Genomic DNA, 24,466 nt, shown 5'->3' on the forward strand with positions numbered 1-24,466 from the left:
GGGGGCACCCTTGGGCTACATACACCGTCTTCTCTTGCAACATGCACCAGTCCATGTCCCGTTTCCACTCAGAGAGACGCGGAAACGCAGCAGCCCCCCAGAGTCTTGCAATATTACGCTTAGCCACCATTTGGCCGAGTGTTACCCAGAGCCTGCCTCTAGCTGGTAAGTCCGTTGGCTCCCAAATGTTTAGAATGCATCGCTTTGCCTCAGGACGCAACTCCTTCCCCCAAACAACCTACATACAACGCACTACTTTCACCCAATAGGCCTGTAGTAGCGGGCACTCCCACAGCATATGAAAGAAAGAGCCAGTCATTCCGCATCCTCTCCTGCACTCATCCCCTTCACATCTGCCCATCCCTTTTAGCCGCGTGTTCGATATATACATTCTGTACAGGATCTTAAGCTGGATGAGCCCCAGCCTAGACGAGATGGCCACCTCTTTCGGGGGGGCTTGTGCCGATTTCCACTCTTCCTCATCAATTTCCAGCCCATCAGCATCCCACCGTCCCTTAAGGTCATGGAGTAGATCTGGTAGATTATTTATCAACTTCTTATAGACGAGTGAGATTGCGTGTTCCTGAATGTGCCCATCTAACAGCCTATCTTCGAGGGAGGATGCCTGCGGGGGCACCGTGCCCTGTGGAATGTTTTTCTGCAGTGAGTGACGGACTTGGAGGTATCGAAAGTACTCAGTGTCTGCTAGCTCATATGTAGTCTATAGGGAAGGAAAGGATTTGACCCCATTAGAGTCCCATAAATCCCCTAACCGGGAGATATCGATGATGTCCCAGTTCCGGAACCTCTTCGTACGGCCCAAGAGGCCAAGTCGTTCCGAAACCCAGAGTGGAGTGGCCAGGGTAAGCCTGTTGTGCCAGCCCATATTTCGTTGGACAATGTGCCACAATTGCACTGTATGGAGAGTCGGCCCGTAAGCGCATGCTTGCCTGGACGTGAGTACAGTGCTGCTTCATAATTTCCCCCCGGCAAAAGCCACCTGTCCATGCCGTATCCGGGGTCGTTTCCGTCACAGTAGGTGCCCTGATTAATGGCCGATAAGTGTGCGGCCCAGTAGTACCTACGAATGTCAGGCAGGGCGATCCCTCCATCGTACCACCCCAGCGTCAGCTTCTGCAGAGCTATTCTGGATGCGCCGAACCACAAGAGGTGTCTCTGTGCCGCCTCAACGGATGTGAAATAGGAGGAGGGAATCATGTCTGGGTAGTTCTGCAGGGCATAGAGAAAGCGCGGTAGCGCCATCATTTTAAAAAGTGCTGCCCGGCCCAACAGGGAGACCGGGAGTTTCTGCTAGACAGCAGAGTCGCGCTTGAGCCTCATAAGGGGAGGGAGCAGGTTTTTTTCATACATGGCAGTCTTGTATGTAGATACGAAAATGCCCAAATACATGAACCCGTCTGTGACCACCTTTATGGGACAGTCACGAGGGAGTACAGAGATGGCTCCCTGAAGGATGTATAATAGGGATTTTTTCCTGTAGCCGGAGTTTTTCCCAAAGTTCGTAAAAATGTCGAGGGCCACAATCAGAGATTTCCGGGGCCTGGAGAGGTAGAGGAGTATGTCGTCCGTGTACAGGGAGATCCTGTCCTCCCAGCCGTCAGCCCAATGCAGACCTCTAAGGGAGACATCTTGCCTGATCCAGGTGGCCAGCGGCTCAAGGGAAAGGGCAAACAGGAGGGGCGAGAGCGGGCACCCCTGGCGGGTCCCCCTCTCCAGGGCGAAGGCCTCTGAGACCTTGTTGTTCACAACGACCTGGGCAAGCGGTTTAGAATAGAGGAGCTGAACCCAAGAGATGAAACCGGGACCAAAACCCAGCTTGCGAAGGACCGCCATCATGTAGGGCCATTCAAGGGTATTGAAGGCCATTGTAGCATCAAGCGATACCACTACTGCATCTTCCCCTATCGTATGGCTTCTCCCCAGCACCCCATTCAGCCGACGGAGATTAAGCGCCGTGTTACGATGGGGCATGAATCCTGATTGGTCCGGATGTACCAGGGTACTGAGAACCGGCTGGAGCCTATTAACAAGAACTTTAGCCAGTATTTTTGGTTCCGCATTTAGCAGGGAGATGGGCCTGTACGAGGCGCACAGCTCCCTTGGCTTCCCTTCTTTAGGAATCGCCACGATGGTTGCTAGCCTTTGGTCGCGGGGTAATATCCCTTTGAACTTGCTTTCGTCAAACATGCGCTTGAGATAGGAGCTAATGCCATCCGGCTTGAGCTTGTACAGCTCAATCGGGAGGCCGTTAGGCCCCAGCGCCTTTCTAGGACGGAGATCCCCGATGGCGCGTTCCACCTCTGCCGCAGTGAGCAGCGCCTTTAGGAGATCGCGCTCTAAGTCAGAGAGGGCCGGCATCTTAAGTTCTGCCAGTAGTGCGTCCGAGTCTTCTTTTGGACGGTCAGACCCCCTGCTGTAGACTGTCTGGAAATGGCGTGCTAGAAGCTTGCCCGCCTTGTCTCCCTGGTCGTATATCCTGCCCTCCCTGGTGTTAGCCATTTTCTTCGCTGACTCCAACACCATCGCCTGGTATTCCACTGTTTTGAGGGACAGCTGATGCCGCGTCCCTGGCGTGTCATGAGTACGCGTCACCGTCTCCAGCGCCTCCAGGTCTGCCTTGATTGCCACTAGTTGCGCCTCCCGTTCCTTCCGCCGGCCCTCTATGGCCGACAGGGCCTCCCCTCTGAGAACCGTCTTAAAGGCGTCCCACAGTGTAACCGCCGACTCCACTGAACCGTCGTTACTATCAAAGTAGTTTGTTATGGACAGGGTCAATGCCTTCTGAAGTCTTCATTACGGAGGTACCAGGCATTAATAGGTGCCACGCACCCTTCTCGTCTGGTGCCTATAGTTAAGTGGGCCATAACCGGCGAATGGTCAGAGATACCTCTCACTAGATGCGTGGCTGTGCGCACTGTGGTATCTTGGTGTAGAGGAGTAAGGATGTAGTCTAGGCGGGAGAAGGAGTGGTGCGGCCCCGAAAAGTAAGTGTATTGAGTGTCAGCGGGATGTGCCAGACGCCATATATCAGTGAGGCCAAACGTATCCAGGAAATCTCCTAACCATCTATGTCCCCTAGGTATTTCCCTGGGTGGGTGTCTATCCAGTGTGCCGGAAACCACTGCGTTGAAGTCCCCCCAATGAACAGCTGCCCGTCTGAGAGGGATAGGAGAAGTTTAACCAGGTCAGTATATGCTTGCGACTGGAGTCCTGGAGGGACATATGTGGATATCAAAGTTAGCCTGCGCCCCTCCCATTTACCCGATATTGTGGCAAAGCGGCCCTGCGAGTCTGTTTCAGTGTGGTCTGGGCGGAAGGGAAAGGTGCGCCGAAGAAGGATGCCCACTCCCTGAGACCCCGTGGTGAAGCCGGAGTGGATTACCAAAGCATAGCCATATCTGTTTAGAGCGTGACAAGTATTACCCAGCAAATGAGTCTCTTGTAATAGTACAACGTCAGGCTGGTTGCGCTATAGGAACTGGAGTACCATGGTGCACTTTAGTTTGTCCCCTATCCCGTTCACATTCCAACTTAGTATCCTGAGGCTTTTGTCCCATTTCTTAGCCATAGCGATCGCTCACACCCGGCGTGGATCTTCGAACCTCTGCCCACCAGATCTGCTGAGGACCTCTCATTTGTGACCAAACAAACATTCCCCCCTTCTCTGACTCCCCACAACTTCCCACCCCCGCCATCCCCCCTGGTCCCCCCCCTCCGTCTCCACCCCCCTCCCTCCCCCACCCCCACTCATCCTCACACCCCCGTCTCTTCCTTGCCCAACTGGACTCATGGATCCCCTTCAAAACAACCCCCCTCCCTGCTCCCTGCTCTGTAGGTTCAAAACTACCCACTGCCCCAATTAGCAGAGCGCCTTTCGCCCAACCCAACCCAGGAGTGGGAAACTCCCCTCCCGAGGAAACTCTGTTAGGGAGAACGTGTGCCAGCCCCGACTCCGGCCACCGTGCCTCCGCTGCCCCCAGTCTATAAAGTCCCTGAAGTAATGGAGCACCACCAACCACTAGCAGAGTCCTGGAGCCACTTGGCAGGATATTGACCTTCCCCACCTTAACTCAAATGTCATAAACATCACAGTTGCAGTATACGTTACAGTTCAGCAGGGTAGGGCCTGCTATCAAGGTCCTCGGTGTGCAGCCGAATCCCGGCTCGAACCCCCCCGGGGGCTAGCAGATCTGGAGCGCCATGAGTGCTGGTTTCGTGTGTCCCCTTCCGATTTGTCCGCAGCCGACCCGGGGGACGGGCCCCGAGCCTCTCTCTATGTGCCTCGATCCTGTCGCCCCTGGGCCGTCGGTGCCGCCGTGTCAAGACATTCTTGGACCGCATCTGGAGTGGTGAAAAAGAGTGATTTGCCTCCCATGATGATCTTTAGCTTGGCTGGGAAGAACATCATATATTTTATGCCCCTGTCTCGTAGTGCCGCCTTTACCCCCAAGAAGGAGCGCCGCTCCTGCTGGACCTGCAGGGTGAAGTCAGGAAAGAAACAGATGGTGGCCTCCTCGTATTGCAGGTCGCCCTGTTGCCTTGCCGCCTGGAGGATGGCGTCACGGTCTCTATAGTTCAATATTTTGGCAATGATCATTCTGGGCGGTGCCCCCGGCTTGGGTTTGGGGACCGGTGAGTGGTGGGCCCGTTCAATCGTGAACATTTTTGACAAGCGTTTGGGCTTCAAATGTTGGAGGATCAGGTCTTCAAGGAACAGTTCTACACTTGGCCCTTCCGTTTCCTCCGGCACACCCACCACGCGAATGTTACTTCTTCGGGCCCGCCCTTCCTGGTCCTCGAGGCGGAGGGCCATTTGGCGATGTTGGTGCACTAATTCATTAATCCTGCCTTCAAGCCGTTTTTCAGACGTTTGCAGCGCTTTGATGTCCGTCTCATTCGCTTTCGATCTGTCCGTGGTCTTACTCAGGTCTATGCGAAGTAGATTTACCTCGATGGAGATTTTGTCCATTTTGGTTTCGAGGTTGGTGCCTGGTTATTGAATCGCGGCCATTATTGACATTAGGGATGGTTCCACTTGGCCCGTCTGGTCCCCTTCAGCTGCCCCTGTTGGTCCCTGGCCCAGTGGCACCGCGTATTTATCCAGTTTATTAGTCTGTGTGGACGTACCTCCCTTTGGCCTCATGGCGAGCAGGTGGTGCCCCAACCGTCCAGCCGTCAGGGCCGTGCGGGCGATGGGCGGCCGCGGGGAGCTCCGACGTTTCCGCCCCTGAGTCCGTGCGGTGGGTGTCGTCCCGTAGCTGGGGGAGCCCCAAGTCAACTCCTCAGATCGTACGGCGACGGAAGGTGCACCACCTCCGGCTCCAGCTCGCTGACCCTGGCCAAGGACGTCCCCTCACGGTCGCCACCAGTCCAAGCAAGCCGCCCACGGGTCCAGTGTGTCACCACTTTGGAGATCGTACCGCCAGGGGACCAGCTCCACACCACTGCACCTACACTTGAACGGCTCTATCACTGGCCTTCCCACTGCCTCCAGTTCTCAATACTGCTGCTGGTGCCAAAACCTCAGGTAGGGCTCATCTCCCCTTCGCCCAGCGCTGCATGGGGACACGTCCCCCCAAAGCTCCCCCGTCAGGCCTGTCAGATGGCACCCAGCTATGCCGGTCCGGCACGTCCGCCGCCACGGGGTATCCGCTGCCCCTCCTCCGAGTCTGGAGCCCTCACCTCGCCAGGGGGGGCCTGCATGGGCCCCGCGCAGCCCACCGGGCACTCCTCTCTCTCCGGGCCCCCGGGCCCTTCTCTTACTGTGGCCACAAACCGGATCAACAGGGTGTGGTTTGATGCCTCCGGGGGCTCTCCGCGTCCCCCCCCTTTGTCGCCGCAGTTCTCAGGCCTCACCAGGTAATGGCAGAATGGCGCGGCCCGGGCGCCGCGTTCATAGGCCTCCCCCACAAGCCGGCGGCCCTCCTCCTGCCCTCGTGGCATGAGTAGGCCCCAAGCCGGGGCCCTCGAATGTAGCTCCACTCGGCCCTTTGCCTGCAGGCTCAGCAGCTGACAGTCCTCACCGGGTGCAGGAGAGATGGCGCGGCCCGGGCGCCACGTCCACAGGCCTTTCCACAAGCCGGCAGCCCTCCTCTGGCCTTCGTTGTATGGATAGGCCCCAAGCCGGGGCCTCAAGTGCAGACTCGCCCGGCCCGAGGGCTCCAGGCGACAGCCCCGGGTCCGCCTCGGCCCGAAAAACGGCCGCGACTCGGCCGCGCCAGGTCGCGGAGCTCCGGTTTCAGCACCGCTCGATGGCCCTAACCAGCAGGGGGTTGGGGCGCTAGTGCAGAGGCGCCCTGGCCAGGATTTTGTGCGAATTTGAAAGGGGGCAGCCTCGGTCCCGGCGGAGCTCGGGTCTCAGGCGGCCATCTTCGCTGATGCCTGGCCACGCCCATATATAGCTCAAACTTGACCCGAACTGAATCAGGTATCAGAGCGCTTTACATAGCACCAGTTACGTTACATGAGGACACACATTCATTTTTGTTAGGCACGGGGAGATTAAGTGATTTGCCCAGAATCACAGGATGTTTGGCGTCGTTACCAAGACTCGAACCCAGATCCCCAGGTCCAAGGTCGAGCGTCTTAGCCGTTAGGCCAACTCCTCTATACATTTAAAAGGTAAAAGAACCGTGCCAGCAAAGTAGTCCCTTGTGGGCGTGTCTGCGTTGTGCTGTGGGCGTGGCCTGGGGGCGTGACTAACGCTGGGGGCGTGTGGTACGGCCATCACATCGTGGGCTGTGGGCGTGTGCTGGGGGTGTGACAAACGCTAGGGGTGTGACAAACGCTGGGGGCGTGACAAACGCTGGGGGCGTGTGTCCGCCCTTCATGCCATGTGAGTCGTACATACAAGCGCCAATTACATTGCTGCGCAGCATCAAGGGGCACGCTGGGGGCGTGACACGCTGGGGGCGTGAGAAACGCTGGGGGCGTGTGTCCGGCCTTCATGCCATGTGAACGCAATTGCACCGCATCAAGGGGCCCGCTGGGGGGGTGAGAAACGCTGGGGCGTGTGCTACGTTCCGCCCTTCATGCCATGTGGGTCGTACATTAATCAGAAGATCGTCTGCGGTGGCCGTGTGCGTGGATTTTTTTTATTCAAAGCCCACTAGGGCAGTACTGTATAATAAATTGGTCTGAATAATTGCCCACTTGGGCGGTATCAATATATATGAAATGTTTTTCATGTAACACCAGTTAGACCACAATGAGCGCAAACATATGAATATATTATGCGATCAACTAGCGCACTTGTCAATTTGTTTATACTACGGGCATTGACCATTGATGTCATTCATGTAAATATACAAAAAAGTCGTTTTGTAAAAACTTTATTTAAACTTTATTTATACTGTTTGAAACACTGGTAAAAAAACACCATTCCAAGATGTCTGCCACACTTGGCTGGATGTAAGGACAGAGTAGTCCTATTTCTATGAAAATGAATTGCACTATTTGTATTGGTATTGCACAAACGTTACTTTGACCCGTGACCAAGGTGCTCTGGCACTGAAACGCGTCGGGCGTTTACTTGTGGGATGTTTTGTTAATTAATTAAACTCACGTATCAAGAACTATTCTGGGGCTTGAGTGGATTTTTGAGTTGACAGTTGGTGAAAATCCAAGGATCTTGTGTGGAGGGTCGCAAACTCACCTCAAGCCCGCCACCATTAAGTGGCTCAGAGACCCGCGATCTTGTTTGCATATATATATATATATTACCTACTGGCGATAGCCAGTAGGTATATATAGTTAGGATTGTTTTCCATAGGGAAATCGCAACATTCTATTGGGAATAACTTTGGCGCCGGTTGAGGAATCTTCCTGAAATTTTCCCTAACTTTGCCTCACGGCGCTCCGCTCCTTCCCTGAAAGTTTGGGGGGGATTCGTCAAGCGGGGGCCGAGATAAAAGGGGGTCCCAAAACGTGTTTTCCCCATGTTAATTTCCATAGGGCGGTTGGACTCACTTTTAGCCCGAACGGCTGAATGGTTTTCCACCAAACTTGGCAAAATTGTAGGGACTGGTAGCCCGATGTGCCTTTGCTATGTCTCAAGATATGTGCTCCAGTGGTTTTTACGAAAATTTACTTTGAAAAAATATATATTGGGCTACATTGGGCTAAATATATGTTAGAGCCCAAATGTAGCCCAATGTAGCCCAAAGATGGCCACCAGAGACAAAAAAAACAAATGTAGCCCAAATATCAGCCAGATGTAGCCCAACTATAGCCCAATGACAGAATGTCCCAGAGTGTTCTAAAGAACAACTAGAGCGCTAACAGTCTTACTTATGACAAAAGTATGGCACACCTGAAGTCATCTTGATTGGAATAAAGTGTTAACACTTAAAACATTTAATTTGCAAAGGAACAAAATGAGGGGGTTCATTTTGCCATAGAAATTATGATTAGTGCTGAAGAAAGAAAAATTAGGGCACATTTTGAGTGACTTCTCAAATCCTCTTATATTTCATTAAAAAAATTCTGATATGCAGTCTCCCAAGATGGCCACCAGAGACAAAAGAGCCCAAATGTAGCCCAAATATCAGCCACATGTAGCCCAACTATAGCCCAATGACAGAATGTCCCAGAGTGTTCTAAAGAACAACTAGAACGCTAACAGTCTTACTTATGACAAAAGTATGGCACACCTGAAGTCATCTTGATTGGAATAAAGTGGTAACACTTAATACATTTAATTTGAAAAGGAACAAAATGAGGGGTTTCATTTTGCCATAGAAATTATATATATATATATATTCACTGAAAAAACCATAGGTTACACACCAGTTATAGTTAGGAATTAGCATTTTAAAAACCTTTGAAATTCACTGAAAAAACCATAGGTTTCACACCAGTTATAGTTAGCTGGGAATTTTACTCGCATAAAACCATTGAAATTCCCACGTTATAGTTAGTTGGACTCACTATAACTTGCACGTCTGCAATGCACTGCTGATGACGTCACATATTACATCACTCATGCATATATTTAAATATTTAAACATTACTCGCTAATATATGTATTCACTAAGATACACTTAATAAGCCAGTTAACCAATCAATTTTTTTTTAAAAACACTAAAAAAAACATAGGTTTCAGGCCTTATATAGTTAGGAATTAGCATTTAAAAAACCTTTGAAATTCACTGAAAAAACCATAGGTTTCAGGCCTTATATAGTTAGGAATTAGCATTTAAAAAACCTTTGAAATTCACTGAAAAAACCATAGGTTTCAGGCCTTATATAGTTAGGAATCAGCATTTAAAAAACCTTTGAAATTCACTTAAAAAACCATAGGTTTCAGGCCTTATATAGTTAGGAATTAGCATTTAAAAAAACCTTTGAAATTCACTGAAAAAACCATAGGTTTCAGGAGTTATATAGTTAGGAATTAGTTTTTAAAAAAACTTTGAAATTCACTCAAAAAACTATAAGTTTTAGTGGTGTTATAGTTAGCTGGACATTTTACTCATACAAAACCAATGAAATTGCTCCTATATAGTTAGTTGTACTAACTATATTTCGCTCACCCGCAATCCACTGCTGATGATGTCACATATTAGATCATTCATGACATGGTCAGTGACATCACTGATGACATCTCAAATGACATCACTGATGACATCACTGATTACATCATCCAGTGAATGTGGTTTGCTTCGTTATTTAAATATGCATTATATATATAGCAATTTACATTGAAGAATGAGTGGATATATATAAATAAATATTTGGATGGAGGATTTAGTAGCAGTGTAATTGACTGTTTACTTGACCAAGGTGCGCGAGTGCGCGAAATATAGTTAGTACAACTAACTATATAGGAGCAATTTCATTGGTTTTGTATGAGTAAAATGTCCAGCTAACTATAACACCACTAAAACTTATATTTTTTTGAGTGAATTTCAAAGGTTTTTTAAAAACGAATTCCTAACTATATAACTCCTGAAACCTATGGTTTTTTCAGTGAATATATATATATATATATATATATATATATATATATATATATATATATATATATATATATATATATATATATATATATAGACACATATTAACCTATAAGTCATTCCTATGGCAGACCTTGACAATCTTGGAGGCAGAGTGCTTGGTTTTGTGTGAGAGGGTGCCCTAGCATGAGCTGAGCCCCTCTGCAGCTTTCGGAACCATCTCCTTATAGCTGTTCTATGATATAACCATACCATATACTCTTAAGTGCATCATAATCCTCGCAGTTAATGCTAACTTTGGGTTGGCTTCATCAAAACATGTTGTGTAAGGTGTCAAACACTTTGGAATACTACCCCCCCCCCATTCCACCCTTCTAGAGGGAGAAGACATGTAGTTACTGGTAAACCCGGTTAAAGTTAAACAGAGCCCCAGCATCACAAAATGGATGCTGCTGCCACAGACACAAGTCTGCCTTTGTGCTGCTGGACGAAACTCTGGCAGGGAAGGCCTGGACAATAGGTTTTTCTGTCCAGGGAGGTGCCAGCACCTCCCCAGACAGGCTTTAGTGTATTGGGGCAGGGTGGGTTGCATTCAGTGAATGATTTTCAGACACTGCGTGGGGCACACAAGGTGCTCCATGCATTTCCCAGTTCAAACCGGTTGCTGGGGCACTCAGCCCCAGCTCTGGCGCGAAACTGGACAAAGGGGAAGGGGTGCAACCACCCCCTCCCCAGGTCTACCCATAGGAGGGACCTTAGAGTTAGTCCAACCCCTAAACTTGCTAAAAGTATAGAACCCCAGTCCCTAGGACTTTAGATTACCCTGGGCGAAACTCTGATACATAATTCCTGGACCTTCGACATTCCATTTTGACTGGAAGACAGAAGAAATCTCCCTTGTGGTCAAGGAGTGACCACCCTGTCCAAACAGGCACCAACAGCATCTTTGCTGGTCTGCATTTTCAAGGCTCCTGCCGGATCCCGAAGAATCTGCGACACAGGACACAGACTTCCAGACATCTCTGATACTGACCTGCGCTCCCAGCAAAGCTGAGACCTGTGGCGGACACGAGAGATGTGGGACTGGAACTCCTGGACATCCTGCATTTTTGCTACTGCACCTACTTCCCGAAGAATCCCGAAGTTGTGCATTGGGGTATTTGATGCCCTGCCCCAAGCACCTTTTGCACCGAAGCTCAGAGGCCCACACTCCACAAGTGTCCCGTGGGCCTGCTTTGTGCATTTCAGCTCGACGCGTCTTTGCGGTTCCTAGTCCGTTAGCTAGTGAGCCCCCACGAAGACCAATATTCACTTTCTTGAGCTTTCCCAGTTGCTCCAGACTTGCTCCCACTCCTCTCCAAAGGAGTAGTTCCACAGACCTTGCTGGTCTGTACCGAAGCCCATCTCGATATCCTGTGTGGATTGCGTTTGCCAAGGCTTGTTGGATCCAATCTGGATTCCGACACCGCAGTGAACTAGATCCTTTGAGAGACAGCTCGAATCAAGCTCAAATCCAGCTCTTGGTCATCGTCGACACCTCCTGGTCCTCGTGGCTGAAGAGACAAGCTTCAACTTTTCACCTGAAAACACCCGACATCGGCTGGCATCTTCCTATCGCCATCCTAGTCACTGGCTAGTGACCCAGACTCTGTCTCCTCTGCTTCAGGTTCTTCACATCTCTAATCTACCCTTGGATCCACCCGGACACTTTTCCTCTTTTCGCCTGCAGCACTTCTTCGCAGCTCTCCATTGGAATCAACGACGAAACCCGATACCAAAAGACACCTATGCACCGGCTTCCCTGGGTGAGGTAACACGAGTACTCCGGTGCTCTGCTCCCGTGGGTCTTGACTCTGGAAGTGTCCTAGTCTAAAAGGGTTCCATCGTAGTTCTCCTAGAAGTACCCTTAATCTTTAAAATTGTAACTTGTTCGTTCTCTATAGAAAGTCAATGGTAACCCGCAGCTGTGTTTAGACAATTCACGCGTCTCCCGTGGGCCTCCTACATCCTAACCTTTGGTGGTTCAAGGCAGCCCCAGCAATTCCACAGGCCCCAGGCCTGCTTTCTAATTCTCACGTGGTTCTTATACCACTATTTTAGTATATGGTTTGTGAGGCCCCTAGGGCATAACGTATACTGTGCAACTTATCGTATGCTAATTAAGTTCTTTGTATTGTACTTTTACCCCTGATCTCATAAAGAGTCCAGAGGGGTTGTGTTTAGAATAAATACATATATATTTGATATATACCTTGTGTGGTGTGCTTTCATTTGATCATTCAAGAGATTATAATTGGTAAAACAACTAGCTTAACTCGCCTCTAAGTCTTAGCCTGAAGGCTGCTCTCCACAGCTACTACTAGGATAGCTTTCTCTATAAGATTGAATTTATAACCAACCATCAATAATGGTCGTTTGGACTGGTGCAAGGTGCCCACTAGAATAGTGGACAGCATATACCAGGCCAACTTCTCACAACCCTCATTAAAGAATAGTGGGCAGGGTGTTTCATCCTGTGGAGGAGTTTGTGCCCAGGAGGTCTTGCAGAGGTGTGGTAAAGCCGGGAGCAGTAGATAGAGCAGACAAGGTAGAGTTTTTTTCGGGGCAACGGGGTTCACCTATCCTGATTAGGTATGGATCTTTACTTGGTGGAGATCAGAGAGGTGTTATCTTGAACACTGAATGTACAGCGGTACACAGTAGGATATGTGAATTTTAGCATCAGCCGTGGGCAGAAAAAGGCTGTGTGCCACCCCCTTTTTCCGGGTGGCAGGGGCATGCAAAGTTTGCCAGGGGTTGGCAGAAGTTTGTTTGGCATTGAAAGTTACTAAACCATGTGCAGGGAAAGGGTAGGCAGGTAGTTCAAGGTTCAGTTGAGGACGTATGGTTACAAACAGTTTCATACTTGCAGGCATAGGATGTAGAATTAATAGAATGTGATCATTTTAAATGCAATACATTGTAATGTTTGTAATGTGTTAATTGCAGGGTGGGGAAGTTTGGTGGAATCGTAGGGGTGGGGTTAGGTGGCAGTCTTATGGTTGTATAGTGAGGTTTTAGTTTTGTAAGGCAGTTGCCAGGTTATTTTGGTTGTAATGTGAACCTGTTTCAATAAAGCACCTTTTGTACCCATATTAATTGGTCTGTGTCATGGCTGCACCCTCTCTCCCAATAGGGGTTTAGGGGCAGCCGACAGGAGGGAGGTCTGCCCCCTGGCTGATTGGGAGGGTGGTGCAGTCCAGCTGCTTCCCCTTTCTTCTTGGCCGTGCTACTGTCAATTAATAGAGGTTTGGGAGGCAGCTGACAGGAGGGAGGTTTGCCTCCAGGGCAGATTGGGAGGGTGGTGCAGTCCAGGGGACTGCTATTTTGAGATTATGTTGGGCTACATCGGTATGGCCTAAAATAGCCCAAAGGCTATTTAGAGAAGGGGTTTTGGACTACCTGCCTCCATTTTAGGTTATGGTGACCTGGTGGTTGGTGGCAAGGAGTAGTAGTAGCAAATATATTCCCGCCCTCCCGTCCCTAGAGCATTTTGGTTAAGGGGGGTTTATTTATCGGACGATTTTCTTTTATCATGTGGCTGTTTTGGTTGGGACAGGTGCGCAGGTGTAAGTTGTAAGTTGTCGCTTGGAGCAGGTGCCTAGCGGGGGCATGCAAAGATTGCCAGGGGTTGGCAGACGTTTGCTTGGCATTGAAGGTTAGTGAACCATGAGCAAGGGAAGGGTAGGCAGATAGTTCAAGTTTCAGTTTAGGACGTTTGGTTATTAACAGTTTCATACTTGCAGGCATACGATGTAGGGTTAAGAGAATTCAGTAATTTTAAATTAAATGTAATGTGTCAATTGCAGGGTGGGGCAGGTTGGGGGGATCATAGGAAGGGGGGTGGGGTCAGGTGGCAGTCTAACGGATGTATAGCCAGGTTTTAGTTTTGTAAAGCAGTTGCAGGTTATTTTGATTTTAATGTGCAGGTTTCAATAAAGCAGCCTTTTTCACACATATGAAGTGGTCCGTGTCATGGCTGCACCCTCTCTCAAATGGCATTTCTCAGGCGCACATGCTGCCATTCACGGCCCTAACGCCAAACATCATTCACTGGAGGAGTGAGAAAGAATCCCCCCTCTCCCTTTCCATGACTGCAATCTCTGCTCCCCCCACGTCCAGCCAAATTCCACGGGTCTTGAGGAGAGGTAATGGTAAGGGCGGAGCAGAAGCCATAACATAGGGCATTCAAATGCAGATAGCAGCGGTCCTTCTTCAGTGTTAATGTTCTATCCATATATACTGTGCAGTAAGAAGCTGTCCTTTGTCAATCTGTGGTGTAGTGTGTTGGCGTCCGTAGAAGTATTGTGTGCTTCAATGAATAAACACTACTTTCCATATATTTGTCGAGTTGACGTTCTTGCTCCTCCAAGAATAAAGGTGTAAAACAATTATATCCCCACCAAGGAATTAATGCATCTACTTATGTAAATGCTAAATAGCTGGATTACTATTATTGTTGGCTATTCAAATACCAAATAAGAGTAATGGTTCCCAAACTGACCTATTGCGACATAGGTAACAAGGCCCAAAAATTAAAGAGGACCCCAAGTAGGAGGGCCACACTCGACAAAAAGACAGGTTGTTAGTGATGCATGCAAAGTGTGCACAATTGGTATCACTCTCTTTCTCTCTCTCTTTCTGGCTCTGCCTCTCCCATGCAACTCTGGAATGCTTTATTTATTTCGATTTAATTTGGCCTTCACTGTGTCTCATTCTTGGCAATGGTGGCTCTGCTCTCTGAGCAGGATGCAAAGTGTTTGCATCACAGCCCTAAAACATTTTAATAATGTCCCCATTGGTCACGGCGGAACTCCTTGTCCAGCGTTATTGACTAATCAGGCACAAACAAACCTGAACTTTCTCTTAATAAGTATGTGGAATAAAAGCTGTTTCACGTTGATGATTAAGATGATAGACATACATTAACACGTGCAAATGACTCCATTGCCTTGAACCAGAAATGCTTCAACTCATCTTCTGTCTTCCAGGTGTACCATTTGTTTGGTGCTTCTTCTGGAACCCGTCGATAAAAAAAGCCCTTTACCCCCGTTATCTTCTCTGGGGTGTTAGGAAGTGGCAGTCTGCAAATCAAAAGCACCCCTAGCAAAAAACATATATCAGCCATACATTGTTGTAAATAAGTATGAAGAATTCTGCCGCCCTTCAGGAAAATGTTTTTTTAAAACTGAGAAAAATTATGAATTGTACTATACAATTTTTGAAAATGCTATAAAACAAACACTGCAAAATCAATAGGTTCTGCCTATGAGATCTATTGGCTTTGTCAATTGTTTGTAGCCATGTTGTACAATAGTGCGGATGCTTCGCAGTGTGGCTAAAATAGTTTTTAAAAAGGTCTATGTCCCAGCCAGGGTTAATGGGCTTTTTTTTAAAGTGCACTAATGCTGGATGCATCATAGCCCTTATTTGTGAAAATAACAGGTTTAGGGTGGGTGTGGATTTTTAGGTGGAAAGGGTAATTTTAGGGTTTAGTTTGGGTATGGGCTGGGTAAACAGGTGCGCCTGACCCTCCCTCCCCCAGGACCTACCTAACGGAGGCCGCAGCATGACTGCGCTACAGGCGCACTAAAGGTAGGCCTGTCTGCACCCGTCAGCACAAGTAGTGCACCCAGCACCAGGAAACCTGGCCCTCCAGCCACTGTCTATACAACACCAATGAGCTCTTGGCCCTGGACCTTAGACGCCGCAACAACAACTGCTGCACCACCTTCCCTTGATCAATGGAAGGACCATTCACCTGTTGCTGCAGCCACTTCACATGCATCACAGGACTCCTCGTGCGCTCCAGAACAGCCGCTGCACCCACCCCACCAACCACAAACCCCGCAGAACCACTCCAGTGCATCCTACTCAGCGCCTAGTCCCTCTGCAAACACGCGACCAAAATCTGCAACACCATCACCTTCCTCACCCTGACATGATCTTTATCTCCAAGCCTTGGCTCACACCCTCCGCAACCTCTAACATCGCCATTGCAATGTCCGAAGGCTACAAGATCATACACCGGCATTGCACCAAAAAACCCGGAGCAGTCATCACCATTGTCCACAAGGAAACCCTCTGCTGCTCCACCACGACGACAACATTGCACCGTTCATGGAACATTTCAACTTCCAACTTCAAACTAACACCCAGACAACCATCAAAGGCACCCTTGTCTACAGACCCCCAGGTCCCCTCCCCAGATTCTGCGACGCCATCTCCGAATCCATTGCCCCGCTAGCCATCAACTCCAAGCACTACATCTTCCTTGGCTCCCTCAACTTCCACCTCGATGACCCCAAAGGAGCCAACACCTCCGACCTCCTGGAAAGCATGAGTAATATTGGCCTCACCCAGCTGGTCACATGCCCCAAACACAGTGCAGGAAACAAATTGGACCCAATCTTCACAGCCAGAAAACAAGTCAAGTTTAGCCATGTCACCAACCTCACCTGGGACGACCATGCCACCGTCCACTTCACAATGGCAGGCTCGCAGGTCCCCATCACCTGTGCTCAGCCCACCGCAACTAAAGCAAAGTAACAGTGACCCAATGGACGAATGCCCTCAACACCACCCCCAACCTGGAACAGGCCACCCAGAACTTCTCCGCCTGGATCTCCCCCAAGAAGCCTGTCAATACCCGCAGATCCACAAGATACCCCAGCTGATACACACTTGAACTCTGGACCATCAAACGTGAATGCAAGTGACTAGAAAGATGATGGTGCGCCAACAGAAAACCCAGAGACTACATCACCTTCAAGTCATCCCTTAACAAATACCACAAAGCCTCAAGGACACAAAGAGTGACCCCCTGAACGACCGCATCAAGGCAAGTGCCAACCACACCAAGGAACTCTTTAGCTTCATCGGGGAGTTGTCCTGCCCTTCAGCCACCGAAACACAATCCGCCCTCCCATGAACTCTGCGATACACTGTTGAACTACTTCCACAAGATATCTGCCATCTACAGCAACTTCGATCCCCAACCCATCAACATCGCCAACTTCCTGACACCAACAGACTCCACCCACAGTCACCCGATTAACGCATAGAATCCTCTCACCACACAGACCTCCATCCACTCCGGAGCACCAATGGACTCATGCCCCCACCACACCTTCACCCTCAGGCACAAAGAAATCAACAGTGCACTCGCCTCCATTCTGAATGCATCCATCACTACGCCCACCTTCCCTGATGCATGGAAACACGCAGAGGTCAGACTCCAACTGATGAAATCATCTGTCAACCCCATGGAACTAAAAAACGACTGCCCAATTTCTTTGCTCCAGTTCCCCGACAAAGTCCTCAAGAAGGCAATCAACAACCAGCTCACCAAACTCTAGAAAGGAACAACCTACTCGAAGCCTTCTAATCCAGCATGTGTGCCAAACACAGCACGGAAACAGCCCTAATCGCTGCAAACAGTGACATACAAACCCTCCACAACCAGGGTCAAACAGCAGCCCTGATCCTCCTCGACCTCTATAGATTAAATAGATTCTATAGATTAAATAGAGTTGGGCTCAGGGAGATGACACTACTTTTCCTATATTTGTCGAGTTGACGTTCTTGCTCCTCCAAGAATAAAGGTGTAAAACAAATATATCCCCACCAAGGAATTAATGCATCTACTTATGTAAATGCTAAATAGCTGGATTACTATTATTGCTGGCTATTCAAATACCAAATAAGAGTAATGGTTCCCAAACTGACCTATTGCGACATAGGTAAAAATTAAAGAGGACCCCAAGTAGGAAGGCCACACTCGACAAAAAGACAGGTTGTTAGTGATGCATGCAAAGTGTGCACAATTGGTATCACTCTCTTTCTCTCTCTCTTTCTGGCTCTGCCTCTCCCATGCAACTCTGGAATGCTTTATTTATTTCGATTTAATTTGGCCTTCACTGTGTCTCATTCTTGGCAATGGTGGCTGTGCTCTCTGAACAGGATGCAAAGTGTTTGCATCACAGCCCTAAAGCATTTTAATAATGTCGCCCTGGGTCACGGCAGAACTCCTTGTCCAGCTTTATTGACTAATCAGGCACAAACCTGAACCATCTCTTAATAAGTATGTGGAATAAAATCTGTTTCACGTTGAAGATTAAGTTGATAGACATGCATTAACACATGCAAATGACTCCTTTGCCTTGAACCAGAAGTGCTTCAACTCATCTTCCGTCTTCCAGGTGTACCATTTGTTTGGTGCTTCTTCTGGAACCCGTCGATAAAAGAAGCCCTCTACCCCGTTATCTTCTCTGGGGTGTTAGGAAATGGCAATCTGCAAATCAAAAGCATCCCTAGCAAAAAACATATATTAGCCATACATTGTTGTGAATAAGCATGAAGAATTCTGACGCCCTTCAGGAAAATGTTTGGAAAAACTAAGAAAAATTATGAGATATACGATACATTTTTTGAATATGCTGAAAAACAAGCACAGGCAAAATCAATAGGTCTCCTCTATGAGATAGTTTGGCTTTGTCAATTGTTTGTAGCCATGCTGTACAACAGTGTGGGCTTTGCAGTGTGGCTAAAATTGTTTTTAAAAACCGTTTTGTTTCAGCCAGGGTTAATGGGCTAATGGGCTAGCACTGGATGCATCATAGTCCTTTTTTGTGTAAATAACAGGTTTAGGGTGGGTGTGGGTTTTTAGGTGGCCAGGATAATTTTAGGGTTTAGGGTGGCAAGGGAAATTTTAGGGTTTAGGCTGGGTATGGGTTGGGTAAACGGGTGCGCCTGTCCCTCCCTCACCCAGGACCTACTTAATGGAGGCTGCAGCAGGACTGTGCAGCAGGTGCACCAAAGGTAAGCCTGTCTACACCCATCAGCGCTGGGAGAGCAGCCAGCGCCAGGAACACTGGCCCTCCAGCCACCCGTCGATAGACCACTAATGAGCTCCTGGCCCTGGACCCCAGACGTCGCAACAACAACTCCTGCACCACCTTCCATTGATCAACGACGGGACCCTTCACCTGTTGCTGCTGCCACTCCACATGCATCACAGGACCCCTCGTCTGCTCAGGAACTGCCGCTGCACCCACCCCACTAACCACAAGCCCCCTGGAACCTCCACAGTGCATCCTACTCAAAGCCCAGTCCCTCTGCAAACATGCTACCAAAATCTGCGACACAATCACCTCCCTCACCCCGATATATTCTTCATCATCAAGACCTGGCTCAAACAGTCCTCAACCTCTGACATCGCCATTGCAACACCATGCAACAAGGCTACAAGAACGTATACCGGCATTGCACCAACAAACCCAAGCAGACATCACCATTGTGCACAAGGAAACCCTCTGCTGCTCCACCACCAACGACAACATTGCACCGATCATCGAGCATCTCAACTTCCAACTTCAAACCAACACCCAGACAACCATCAGAGGCACCCTTGCCTACAGACCCCAAGGTCCCCTTCCCAACTTCTGCAACACAATAGCCGAATTCATCGCCCGGTAGCCCTCAACTCCAAGAACTACATCTTCCTCAGCGACCTCAACTTCCACCTCAATGACCCCAAAGAAGCCAACACTACTGACCTCCTGGAAAGCAGGAGTAACATTGGCCTCACCCAGCTGGTCACTTGCCCCACACACAGCGCAGGACACATATTGGACCCAATCTTCACAGCCAGCGAACAAGTCAAGTTTAGCCATGTCACCAACCTCACCTGGAACGACCATGCAACCGTCCACTTCACCATCGCAGGCTCGCAAGTCCCCACCACCAAGCCCCTGTGCTGTGCCCACCGCAACTAAAGCAAAGTAATAGAGACCCAATGGATGAAAGCCCTCAACACCACCCAACCTGACACCACCACCAACATGGAGGAGGTCACCCAGAATTTCTCCACCTAGATCTCCCCCATGAAGCTGGCCAATACCAGCAGATCCAAAAGACACCTCAGCTGATACACACTTGAACTCTGGACCATCAAACGTGAATGCAAGTGACTAGAAAGATGATGGTGCTCCAACAGAAATCCCAGAGACTACATCGCCTTCAAGTCATCCCTCAACATATACCACCACGCCTCAAGGATACAAAGAGTGATGCCCTGACCGACCGCATCAAGGCAAGTGCCAACCACACCACATAACTAAGGAGTTGTCCTACCGTTCTGCCACAGAGAACACAATCCGCCCTCCCAAGAGCTCTGCGACACACTGTTGTCCTACTTCCACAAGATATCTCCCATCTACAGCAACTTCGATCTCCAACCCATTGACATTGCCAAACTCCTGACACCAACAGACTCCACCCACAGCCACCTGATTACCGCATAGAATCCTCACACCAGACAGACCTCCATCCACTCCGCAGCACCAATGGACCCTTGCCCCCACCACACCTTCACCCTCGGACACAAAGAAATAAGCAGTGCACCCAGCTCCATTCTCTATGCATCCATCACTAGGGCCATATTCCCTGATGCATGGAAACACGCAGAGGTCAAACTCCTCCTGATGAAATCCTCCACCAACCCTACTGAACCCAAAAACTACTGCCCCATTTCTTTGCTCAATTTCCCCGCCAAAGACCTTGAGTAGGCAATTAACCACCAGCTCACCAGCCACTATAAAGGAACAACCTACTTGAAGCCTTCCAATCCAGCGTCCGAGCTAACCACAGCACCAAAACCGCCCTAATCGCTGCAACCAATGACAAACAAACCCTCCTCGACCAGGGTCAAACAGCGGCACTGATCCTCCTTGACCTCTCAGCAGCATTCAACACTGTATTCCTTTTTTTCAGAAGACCCCACCACGTCAGCGTACAGGGAGATGCACTCAAATGCAACACATCCTTCCTCACAGGATGTACCCAGAGAATCTGCCTACCGCCCTTCACCTCTGAGCCCAAGAACATCATCTGGAGCATCCCATAAGGCTCCTCTCTCAGTCCCAACAACATGATACCCCTGGCCTATATCGTCCGAACCTATGGGCTCAGCATCATCTCTTACGCAGACGACATCCAACTCATCCTCTCACTCATGGAAGACCCTGCCACCAACAGAACAAACTTCCACAATTCCATAACAAGCATCGCCGACGGGATGAAGACCAACTGCCTGAAGCTCAACACAGACAAAACGGGGGTACTGATTTTGGGAAACAACACCTCCCCATGGGACAACACCTAGTGGCCCCCGAACTCGTACTCACACCCACTCCAACTGACCACGCTAGCAACTTCAGCATCATTTTGGACAGTAAATGCACCATGAAACTACAGGTCAATGCAGTTTCATCTGCCTGCTTTAACACTCTCTGCATGCTCCGAATGATCTTCAGAGGGATCCACATCAGCACCAGGAAAGAGGTGATGCAAGCCCTCGTCACTAGCCGCTGGACTATGGAAATGCATGCTATGCCAGAATCTCCACCCAACCCCTCGAGACTCCAGATCATTCAGAATGCAGCAGCCAGCCGAATCCTCAACCTTCCCGAATGAACCTGCATCACCCCCTACCTGAGGAGCCTCTGCTGGCTCTCCATCCAGAAGAGATGCCCTTTCAAGATGCTGACCCACAACTACACAGTCCTCCACAACCAGGGTCCAGAAGACCTCACCCACCGCCTGAGCTTTCACCAGCCCGCCAGACAACTGCATTCTGCCTCTCTCACCATGCCCTGCGTCTGCCGTAGCCACAGCGGAGGTCGTTCCTTCTCCTAACTCGCTGGCAAGTTCTGGAACGACCTCCACCTGCGGACGTCACTTTCATTCGCAGACTTTAGAAAGGGGGTCCCGATCTAGCCCTTCGGCTAAACCTGCCATACCACAGCACCTGGATATGCCCAGAGGTGATTAGCCATGCAATATGAGTACTGATTGATTGAAATGAACACATGGAATTTCACTATAACTGATTCTAAGTTGGTAGATTTTTCCACATCAGTTTTTTCTGGGTGTGGGAGAACCAGATGGATTTTTCCAGCCAGGCAATCCCTCAGAAAAATCCCATCAGGCTTTGGCTGCAGCTGCCGTGGGTTCCATGTGGAACACAGTCTTGATTTTCCACATAGAGTCCTCTCCATCCTCTGCCTGTGAATATCTATGTCTCAACATCGCAAGTAACAACCGGCCGGTCTGCAAACTTCACACCTTTTATCACCCTCCGGGAGACAACCTCCCCTTCATCGAACAACTAATGGAGATTATCTCCAGTAATGTCGACTCAGCTATGTCCCAAATCTTTCTTGGCGATTTCAATCTCCACTGGTCTAATCCTAATGACCAAGCGGTTACCTGCTTTAAAGACTTTTTGAAGGATCATGATCTTAAGCAACACTGTGACCAACCAACACACAACAAAGGTGAAACCTTAGACCTTATGATCTCGAAAGGGCAGTCCATCACTTTGGAATCCATTACCCCTTGCGATTGGTCAGACCACCACTGCATTCTCTTCTATATCAACATGGAGGTGAAGTTGAGGAAGGCTCTTCCAACTAAATCTAAGATCTGGAAAAGGGATTTCAGATCAATAAACCCAGTTGAATTAGCTGCCCACTGTAAAACTGCCCTCTCCTCCCAAGCCGATTTGGGTGGGGTTCAGTTACTTACCGACGCTTACAACTCAGCCATGTCTAACATATTGGATGACATTGCACCACTTCAACTAAAAAATACCTCAACAAAAAAATGCAAACCATGGTACAACCACAATCTAAACACGGAACAACGCAACCTTAGGGCAGCTGAACGAGCCTGGAAGTCAAATCCCTCCTTGGAACACCTAAAAATCCTTAGAGATGTTAGGAATATTTACAACAAGCAAGTCAAGTGCGCTAGTTACTTCAGACAACAACTTGATCAAGCAGCGAATCGCCCAAAGAAACTCTTTGAACTGGTCAAACAACAATCAACTGTGATTACTAATCACTCTGTCTCCAATGTCAGTCCACCGTCTGGCGATGAATTTTCTGCTTTCTTCATTGAGAAATCAAGACTCATCTCTAGTGAACTTGCCTCCAAGAAGGCTTTACTACCAGCTTCTGGGTCCGCTCCATCTTGTGTCACAGAAAAGCCCAATCTCACAAGCCTGATCATCAAGAATAAAGCCTCTTGGAGCACCTTTTCCCCACTCAGTGAACAAGACATCTACAGGATTCTTCAGAACATCAATCCATCTAACCACTTCAGTGACCTTTTGCCTCGACCATCTTCAATGAGATCAAGAATGTTCTCATCCCCACATGGACAAGGATAGTAAACGCTTCTCTATGCCAAGGCAAGATCCCAGACTGTCTAAAAGCAGCGCAGGTATCACCCATATTAAAAAAAAACAACTGCTGAGAAATCTGATCTCAATAATTTCCACCCCATATCTAACATCCCCACTCTAGGTAAATTACTTGAAAAATGTGTACAATCCTAACTCTGTGCTCACATGGATAGTTTCGAACTCCTTAACCAACATCAGTCAGGCTTTCGGAAGGGGCACAGCACAGAATCGGCACTCAGGCTTGTTATAAAGACATATTAAATATACTCGATCAAAATGACTCCTGCCTCCTGATCCGCCTTGATCTTTCCTCCGGAGTCAACGCGGTTAATCATGACAACCTCCTTTCCACTCTGAAGAACAGGATGGGATTCTCGGGTCTGGTGCTACAATGGTTCTCTTCCTTGCTCCACCACAGAACACAAAGAGTTAAGGCAAACCACTCCCTCTCCCAGGCCTCTCCAGTACTCATGGGTGTCCCCCAAGGGTCTTCCCTCTCTCCTATCCTTTTCAACCTATTTTTGGAACCTCTTGCTAATTCTCTAAATGACATAAACATTCCCTTCCACATGTACGCTGACGACACACAATAGGATAACTAACTGCCGGGTGGGACGTGTTTTATACCAGGGCTATTTTTATGAATTCAAACTAATAACACTTATGCTACCTAATTATTTCTCTTGCCCCTAGATACGTGTGACAGGTCGCACTGGTTTTGGGTGCACTTGAGATAAGCACTCATCTCGTTGCCACTACTATTGGACTCGCTTTCACCCGCTAAATAAGGTGAGAGTGCTTGTAGAGTTGGGACCTTGTTCTTAGGTTGCCAGCACTAAGCTTACATAGAGTCATCTCTGTTTCAGGTCTCTTTCATCTGCAGCGTGCCTGTACTAAATTAGTGATGCGTGAGGCGGGAGGAACAGGCTGTTCACTTACACCGATACACACTATATAGCCCGTAGTCTCAAAATAAAAGGCAAACAAATGCAAAAACCAAAACTAAGACTTCTCAGGGAATACAACGAATTTGTATGGATTCCCATCACTCACCATTCCGGGTGACATGCTTCATCATCTGGGTCTCCTTTAACAGGGCTAACACTCCACCCTAATGATGGAGGAGCCCAAGGATGTTTTCAAAGTTCGTAAATACAGATGTGAGCAGATGTAATTTATGGAGTGTATGGGAAAAAGTGGT

The sequence above is a fragment of the Lissotriton helveticus genome, chromosome 10, assembly GCF_964261635.1.
Source record: "Lissotriton helveticus chromosome 10, aLisHel1.1, whole genome shotgun sequence".
In the NCBI taxonomy this organism is placed as follows: domain Eukaryota; kingdom Metazoa; phylum Chordata; class Amphibia; order Caudata; family Salamandridae; genus Lissotriton; species Lissotriton helveticus.